Genomic DNA, 9,983 nt, shown 5'->3' on the forward strand with positions numbered 1-9,983 from the left:
ATCATGAAAACAAAAGTAAATGGGCTATCTGATCATGACATGCGGCATCTTATGTTAAATGCTGAAACTTGTCAGGATAAAAATCTATTAAATCTGAGTACAGGAGGGTAATAAATAAGTCAAAAATTGAGAAATTCGGGAAATTGCTCAAAGACATGAACTGGATTGATGTTTACAATATTTCTGGCTCAAATGGAAAATACAAAGCATTCATTAATAAAGTTACCTCACTTTTGAAAATTGCTTTCCCGTAAAGGTACCTCAAACCACATAGAAGTCAAAAAATAAACTGTGGATTACACAAGGAATAAAGACACCACATGGGACAAAAAGGAGACTGTATCTACTATCTAGGAACAGCTCTGATGTTAGAATTTTAATGTATTACAAAGAATACAGCAGAATGTTGAATCAAGTAATCCAGGAATTAAAGCAGCTTTATTATGAGAAAATGATAATTACATCAGGCAACAAAATAAAAACTACATGGGATATAGTGAAGACAGAAACAGGTGGGGCCAAAAAGGAAAACGAACAAATAGCTCTAAAAATAAATGAGACTTTGGTAACAACTACATGTAGTGTTGCAAACCTCTTAAACAAGTACTTCATTTCCGTTGCTGAGAGCTTGGGGTTATCAGGTTCAGTGAGTAGTGCAATGGAATATCTGAGACCAGTCTTTAAAAATAACTTCAGTAAAATGGAAATGACGCTCACATCTCCCAAAGAAGTAGCAATCATCATAAAATCCTTAAAATCTAAGTACTGTAATGGGTATGATAACATATCAACAAAGATAATCAAAAATCTTAAGTTATTTGTGCTATCAATCTCTTATCAGTGGAACATCTCCAGACTGGCTAAAGTATGCTGAAGTTGAGCCTCTTTGCAAGAAGGGGGATAAAGAGATACCATCAAACTATCAACCAGTTTCACCTTTGCTGGCTTTTACAAAAATATTTGAAAAGATTGTATTCTAGCATCTCCTTAAGCATCTGACTGCAAATAATGTATTGTCCAAGTCACAGTTTGGATTTCTTAAGGGTTCTGATATATAGAAAGCTATTTACGCTTACAGTGAGAATGTACTTAATTCATTAGATAGTAAATTAGAGGCTATTGGCATTTTCTCTGGTCTGCCAAAAGCCTTTCACTGTGTGAACCACAGCATTCTCTTAAGTAAATTAGAATATTATGCTGCAAAATGGTTTGAGTCCTATCTATCTGACATGAAATAAAGGGTGTTGTTGCCAAATACCTGTGCAGTAATGAGTCAGTTTTCATCTGACTGGGAATTAATTGCCATTGTTGTTCCTCAAGGTTCCATCTTGGATCCATTGCTTTTTTTTACGTGCATTAATGATCTCTCATCTGTTACTTTGCAAGATGCTAAGTTTGTTTTGTTTGCAGATGATACAAACATTGCAATAAGTAGCAAGTCAAGTACAGATTTGGAAATAGCTGCTAATCAAATTTTTACTGAGATTCATAAATGTTTTAAAGCTAATTCACTGTCATTAAACTTTGAGAAGACCCACTATATGAAGTTCAGAACCTGTAAGAGATTTCCTTCCAGCATGCGTATAATATATGAAGACATGCAGATCGAAGGGGTTGACAGTGTTAAATTTCTGAGATTACAACTTGATAATAAATTCAGTGGGAAGGGCATACCACAGAATTGATTAAGTGCCTAAACAAGTCTGTATTTTTCGTGAGAATGATGTCAGATGTAGGAGATATAAATATAAAAAAAAACTTGATTACTTTCATTGTATTATCTCATATGGGATCATATTCTGGGGCAACTCATCAAACTGAGCAAAAGTTTTTAGGGTGTAAAAGTGTGTGATAAGAATCATTTGTGGTGTAAATTCAAGAACATCATATAGAAACCTGTTCAAGGAACTTTGTATTCTAACCAGTGCTTCTCAGTATGTTTATTCCTTAATTAAATTTGTTGGAAGTAATACACCTCTATTTCTAACCAATAGCTCAATACATAGCATCAATACTAGGAGTAAGAACAATCTACATTAAAACCTAAAATCACTTACCTTGATCCAAAAAAGGGTCGAATATTTAGGAACACACATTTTCAATAAATTGCCAGCAACCATTAAAAACTTGGTTTCAGACAAAGCACGGTTTAAACAGAGTTTGAAAGAATTTTTGATAGACAACTCCTTCTACTCCATAAATGAAAATCTTAAGAGTCTGTTGAGCTGATTTAAGTAAAAATATCTGTAGATTTCAGTTTTGACAGCACTTGATCACAACAGTCAAGATTAGGTATTTTGCGTATGATAAATTCATTAATAGTGCATAACAGTGTTTCATTCTGAGAGCGTATTAGTTCTGTAAATTTTAGCTGTTCCAGTTTACCGCATTTTATTCACGTATTTCGGCAATCTCCTGACAAATGTCAGGGATATCAAGTGTTATATTCAAATGTTTTATGTTTTTATGTTATACATTCTGACATGTTCCACATTCACGAGAATCATCTCATTTTTTGGGTCTATGGAACGAAAACTGAATCTAATCTAATCTAACTGGGATGTAATGATATATCCCAATTTCCTGATCAGTCAAATAACTATGCCAGAAGTTCGAAACACACTTCTACTCTCCCAATATCATTTCGAAATGATGGAACATTTTCCGTTTAGTCAACAACTACACCACTGCATGTGCACTCCGTTTCTTTACACCAGAACTTCACACTGGATAATCTGTATCGGTTTACTTTCCAGTAAGCCCTGTCCCTACTCCCAGCCTTTTAAAGAATCAAACTCCCATGTACAGAAGAGTTTCAAACATTTTATTACTTTACGAGTAAGTTAGTGTGTTACAAATTTGATATTATGTATGTCAAACCCGTTTTAAGAAAAACATCTCAGTATTTATGACGTCGTGTCTCCTCAACTGTGTGTCGTGAAGTGATATAATTTTGCAGGCACTTTCAGTGGTATATGAGGATACTGACTGCAAAATGTGTTGCGAATAGAGTAAGTACTACAGAAGTAATAAACTAAAACGTTATGCTGGAGGCTGAAATTTTACTGCATGAGCAGCGAAATTGTAAGCGATAACTTTTTCCTGTTATTATTTTGTGCGAGCATCACCAAGAAAAAGCCTTGAAACGGTTTGAAATTATGTGTAAAATTTGTTGGAAGTCGCTAAGTGCTCTCATTCTCAAATACTGGATGAGTGTAATCTGGGTAATTTGTGCGCCATGAGCTACCCTGCTCAAACCATATACACAGTTCTGACTAATACTTTACTAACTGCTGTTAAAAATTTAACATAAGATTATACTTCTTAATAAATCTATTGTGGCAGCACTTAAATTTTTTAAGTTCAGTCAACTTACAAAATAGTAAAAATCAAATTTTTGTTGCCCATGGAGGCTGTTAGATAGGCAACCTGCAACTAGGATTCGGTGACGGGGTGACCGTTTTAGCCGCTTCTTGAATCTTCCGCCAATAGTGTCTATCACAATTTTTGTGACAATTTATTCATAAAAATGTTGAATTTAGCTTTCAGCACGTTCTAAATCTGCAGTACTCGTATGACATTGCTTGATTTCTTTTACGAGGGAAGATCAGGGTGTAACGCAGTATAATTTTATTACCAAAAAGTTTAGGTGGATCCACACTGTAGCACAAACGAGTGTGAATTTCAGATGGTTGCGTATGTGAAGCCTGCGCAATTGTTAATATCTCCGATGATGTAGTGTTATTAAATCGGACCTTGCCTAAGACAAACGAAAGACAAACAAAAATGAATATAGTACCTCTGTGGAATCTTGACGCGTAAAGAACGAATGCACCCTCACGGCCTGTGTTCAAAATGACCACAACAGCGTCAATACAAGCTGGTAGTTTACTGTGCAACGATTGCTGCAGACGTTTTGGTATTTCAGCAGAACATGCAGCGCAGGCAGCAGTAGTAGGCCGTTTCGTATCATCTGTAATTGTTTGAAAGAGTTGACGTCTATTGGGATATCTTTCGGGGTACACAGTACACGAATGAACGGCATGTTTCCTTTATTCACCATAATCCATGAGTATGTCCGTTTTTCTTTTTTTCGCACAGGGAAATATGATCTTCTAAGCACGTCTTAATACATCCACAACCCCACAGTGACAGAACCGTCGCAATGCAATTAGTGTATGCTCAACACAATGTAAACAAACATAACTGCGTCGTCTAGCATCTAAGCAATTGTTGTTGTTGTGGTCTTCAGTCCTGAGACTGGTTTGAAGCAGCTCTCCATGCTACTCTATCCTGTGCAAGCTTCTTCATCTCCCAGTACCTACTGCAACCTACATCCTTCTGAATCTGCTTAGTGTATTCATCTCTTGGTCTCCCCCTATGATTTTTACCCTCCACGCTGCCCTCCAATACTAAATTGGTGATCCCTTGATGCCTCAGAACATGTCCTACCAACCGATCCCTTCTTCTGGTCAAGTTGTGCCACAAACTTCTCTTCTCCCCAATCCTATTCAATACTTCATCATTAGTTATGTGATCTACCCATCTAATCTTCAGCATTCTTCTGTAGCACCACATTTCAAAAGCTTCTATTCTCTTCTTGTCCAAACTATTTGCCGTCCATGTTTCACTTCCATACATGGCTACACTCCATACAAATACTTTCAGAAGTAACTTCCTGACACTTAAATCTATACTCGATGTTAACAAATTTCTCTTCTTCAGAAACGCTTTCCTTGCCATTGCCAGTCTACATTTTATATCCTCTCTACTTCGTCCATCATCAGTTATTTTGCTCCCCAAATAGCAAAACTCCTTTACTACTGTAAGTGTCTCATTTCCTAATCTAATACCCTCAGCATCACCCGACTTAACTCGACTACATTCCATTATCCTCGTTTTGCTTTTGTTGATGTTCATCTTATATCCTCCCTTCAAGACACCATCCATTCCGGTCAACTGCTCTTCCAAGTCCTTTGCTGTCTCTGACAGAATTACAATGTCATCGGCGAACCTCAAAGTTTTTATTTCTTCTCCATGGATTTTAATACCTACTCCAAATTTTTCTTTTGTTTCCTTTATTGCTTGCTCAATATAGAGATTGAATAACATCGGGGAGAGACTACAACCCTGTCTTACTCCCTTCCCAACCACTGCTTCCCTTTCATGTCCCTCAACTCTTATAACTGCCATCTGGTTTCTGTACAAGTTGTAAATAGCCTTTCGCTCCCTGTATTTTACCCCTGCCACCTTTAGAATTTGAAAGAGAGTATTCCAGTCAACATTGTCAAAAGCTTTCTCTAAGTCTACGTAGAAACAGCTGTTGGTGTTTACAATGTTCACAGTACGATAGCTCGCAAACTACTCGCACTAGCTCCCTGCAACAAACACCATTCTCATTTACGCTACTTTTAGGATTTCTCTGCCAAGAGGCATTGTCCCATTTAAAATATATATAACTGTTGTAAAAAACTGCACTTTCGTCAACGTTTTTGAACTGGCTGTAAAAACGCGTCCTTGCCCAAAATTCAGTTTTGCGAAAACAGCGTATCGATAGTGTTTACCATGTCTGAAATGCTTGCGGTGCAAGTGTTAGGTGGCTCGCCCTGCATATTACGTATATATCAATACATAATTAAAAATATATGGTGTTTTTCCGTCCGAATTAGAGTATCGTGTGAAAATTAGTAGTAAATCGGCCAAGAACTTTTCGAGATTTTTGGTAACAATGTTAAGCAACGTCTTGTCTTTATACAGTAGTATAATGCAGTGTCAGCTACGGTTTTCGTAAATGGAACTGAATGCTGACTTCTAGCCTGTAAAATGGCGCTGAGGAAAGCTATTTCGAATGCGATTACTTACCCATGTTTAAGTGAACAGCTGCTGTGGAAACAACTATACAACCTACAGACGTGATAAGACGACACAACCTGAAATGACAGTCCCCTTGGCGATGTTTACGCCGCAATAGCCGAGTCCAGCCGCCTTTACCTCTCAATCTGAACACGTTTCTCCGACATTTTTGCGAAATGTTTCAACGTCGAAATTAATAAATATCGTATCACTGTACTGGTCTGTTCTAGAGCTTTCGATTGTCGTTAAAAAGTATATTGTCACGTTAAAAAAAATCACGTTTTCTTCAATAACTCGGTTGATACAAGAATTAACAACTAAATTATGCGTCTCTGTGGATACTATGGTTTGCCGAAAACCTCGTTTCGGCTTCCTCAATCGTTCAGAGAGGCTATATAATTCGTTGAATCAGTTTCCTGATGCTGAAAGACAGCTACAGTGTTTCGGCGATACTCTCAATGCCAATAAAAGTAATGATTTATTCGGCAGGAAACCGATTGAGCTTATAAACTCGAATTTGAAACGACGAAAAACTTTTTCATAATATCATTTCCTTTTGAAACTAAGAAGAGGGAAGTAATGGTAGTCTTTCAGATTGTAACGCAGATCTTTTTAGGGAGTTTTGTACAGCTTCAGATTACAAAAGTTATCTGACATGGAACCGTTAACCAGTCTCTTAGTGTAAGGCAGATCCTAAGCTCCATTCAAAATAACGAGTATGTACATGAATAATACTATATGACCCCAATTAGATGTTCGTTATATCCACAATTACCATCAAGGCGCACCGGTATGACCCCACAGTCAGCGAGGCATTAACCCGTGGGCTCATTTTACTTTCTGGATGAGAAGTGTAACTCAAAAATTTATGAAATTCAAAGTTGCAATTTTGTGATTTAGCTGCATGTCTTTTTGTCTCCTATTCCAGCTATCGTTTCCGCTGCAGAGATGAGTTAGTTTGATAACGTTTCCCAAATACCACGCCAGATACGCTAAACTGCCTTCGTCAACGCACGGGCCTCACGTTTGACTTGCAGAGAAGGTGTCCGCCATTAGGAAATGTTCGGGCGTATTATGTAGCACCCACAGCTCGGCAGGCAGATTTCGTTTCTAAAGTGAGGAAGGAAAGGTCAAGGCCGATTTCACATTGTCTAAGAAAGAAACTCAAAAGTAATAAATCACTTTCTCCGGACCTTGCTGATCAATCAACCATTCAAAGGCGGATGATAAAGTTTGTAGCATTCGTGTGCTCTGAACTGTGGCGCATCTGCGCAAAGAATTTTTCTTTCCTCTGGAAATATACGTGGTTCCCCATTAAACGTTGTTGTAATGAAGTGTAGCGAATACTATTTGCTTTAAGAGATAAATGGCGATGTCTATAACATATATGAGTATCACAATAACTTATTAAACTGGCCTAAACTAAAGTGGTGTAACAATTCACTTCTTAAAAAGATAAAAAAAGGTCTCAGTATAGGAATTCAGGGATATAAAATCTTACATTTCAATTTACACAGAAACGGCATTCCACTCGTATAACTTAAGCCAAGTCCGTTTCTCCGACCAGCTCGTGTTTCAGGAACTACTAACTTCCTGTTTAAACAAAATTGCACCCGAATGATGAAGCCTTTGGGATCTGGTCTGATGTAGGGAAACATGTAAATCTGGGCACCACTCCCTAAGCGGTTATAGCAGATTCTGCAGAGTAGCGGCCAGGAATTGTGAACGGTGACACTAGTTGATAGAAGAGGACAATAAACGCCTGGAACCTTTCCTTGAAGTAGCGTGGATGAAGCACCGGGTATTGTGCGGACTGGCGTTCGTTCTGGATAGCAAACGTTTGGCAGGTATGTGAAATCGTTTTATTTTGGTTACTTTAAAATAATTTTACAATGATCTGCGGGAAGCAGAATCCTAAGCAACTTTCAGAAGCGTGTCTTGAGTCATGACCTCCGTTATTTACATGTGATTGACACCGTCTTGCTTAGGTGGGAATGATACAAATATGTGCCCCCATTTAAAAACTTAACTCCTTCCGAACTGGCCACGGAAGGCCCAACGATACAGACCGGCCGCCGTGTCATCCTCAGCCCACAGGCGTCCCCGGATACGGATATGAAGGTGCATGTGGTCAGCACACCGCTCTCCCGGCCGAATGTCAGTTTACGAGACCGGAGTCACTACTTCTCAATCAAGTAGCTCCTCAATTTGCCTCACAAGGGCTGAGTGCACCTCGCTTGCCAGCAGCGGTTGGCAGACCGGATGGTCACCCATCCGAGTGCTAGCCCACCCCGACAGCGCTTAACTTCGGTGATCTGACGGGAACCGGTGTTACCACTGCGACAAGGCCGTTGACGCCCCCACATAAAGGTGACGGTAATTATTCCTTCTTTCCTCTTAAACAACATATAACATTTTGATAATTTTTATGGCAAACGTCTACTCGGATTTCGATTAATTTGATAACCGTAACTAACATAGTAATAAATGTATCTAAATCTTGTGTTTCAGATTCTACTAATAATGATTTTTTTCTGGTTGTTGCAGAATGCCGAGAATGGAGAAACGTTAGGAATGCAATAACCAGAAGAATCAATGGGATAAACCTCTGCTGCTATGTACTACAGCAGCTGTGAAAGCCAAACGGGCTTACATGTAAGATGCTGCAAGAACGTTCGGAGTACAACGTAAGAATTGAGAAATTTCTTAAACTCGATAAAACCCCGAAGCGAGTGGTTCAAGTGGCAAGTCTTGAAACAAAACATTTTTTAAATGTAAAGCTCGATTAGCTATTAGTTTCTTACACCTTGTGTGTGTGTCGGAGCAGAAAATTCTTTGGTTGTACTTTGTCATACCTGAGAATGACACATTTACTTGCCCAGAGAAATAGCTCGACAACCCGTTTCAAGGGAGGAGAAGCAGGAAGAGCTCGAGCTGATCTTTTTCTTCGGAGATACAAGGATCAGCTGTCAATTTGCAATCCTTGTCGAGCATCATATGCTAGAGCCTTGGGTTTCTTTGTTCTACTGGCAGACGCTTTCAACAAACACTCATATCTAGCAGACCGAGTGTACAACATGGATGAGATAGGCTTGCCTATTGTCCAGAGCATAATTCCTAAAGTGACAGGGATGAAAGGGGAGCAAATAAACTGCAGCCGTAACGTCCGCAGAGAGAGGAGCTACAATCACAGTTATAGCATGAATGGGAAGGTAGGGTCTTTATGTCCCGCCAGTGGTAATTCTTCCCAGAACCAGCAATATCCAAGCTCTGATGAGAGGATACCCTGCTTGTGCAGTTGATAGAGTCCGTCGTTCAGGAAGGGTTCAAAACAACTTTTTCATCGAATGATTCGTTCATTTAATCGAGAAGACATGCCCTAAGGCTGTTTCCTCAACTTGGGTGGTCATTGTAGCCAAAATCGTAATCGAGATGTCACTTACTTGGCCAGAATATACCACGTGACTATCATCTCACTTCCTCCTCATTGCACCCACGAACTGCAGCCTCTAGATAAGACGTTCATGGAGCCTCTGAAAACGTACTACAGCGATGCAGTGAGAGTATGGTTGCATCAGAATGGATATCCTCTCACATTCTTCGTCTTTGCAGAGGTTTTCGGCCAAGTCCATCTTCGTGCCCAAACGGCCGAGAAAACATAAACGGGTTCGAACAAAACGTGTTATATTCTATGAACCTCTACCTCTTCACCAACTCTGCCTTTATAGCAGTTTAATTGCTTGCAAGAAAAACTTGTTCTGCAGTAGAAAACAATGTTTATGAATCTTATGCTCCACTATACGCTTTTCCTGGACCATCGACATCATCTGATTTTGCTTCAACTTATCCTAATATACAAGGACATCAGGCTCTAGCTATGCCAATTGATGAGGTTGCTGAAACACTGCAAATGTTCTCCGAGGATATAAAATGTAGTCTCTTGTCTCCAACATTAAAAAGATAACCTCCACTATGGGGCACAAAGCAGCAAACACCAGCCTCATCACTGGAACTCCATATAAAAATCAGTTGATCAAGTCACTTGTCAAATGTGACTTCAAGAAGAGGTCGTTTAGTTGTCCCGGGAAAGGCCAGCCATGGAGCAGGGGTGGGCGAACCGAAGACTTCCA

General features: G+C 39.2%; 1 pseudogene; it reads right to left on the reverse strand.

Annotated features, from left to right (window-relative positions):
• Positions 1-8,091: 8,091 nt before the first annotated feature.
• LOC124552577 lies at positions 8,092-8,209 on the reverse strand (annotated as a pseudogene).
• Positions 8,210-9,983: the final 1,774 nt, after the last annotated feature.

This window comes from Schistocerca americana, chromosome 1 (assembly GCF_021461395.2).
Source record: "Schistocerca americana isolate TAMUIC-IGC-003095 chromosome 1, iqSchAmer2.1, whole genome shotgun sequence".
Lineage (NCBI taxonomy): Eukaryota > Metazoa > Arthropoda > Insecta > Orthoptera > Acrididae > Schistocerca > Schistocerca americana.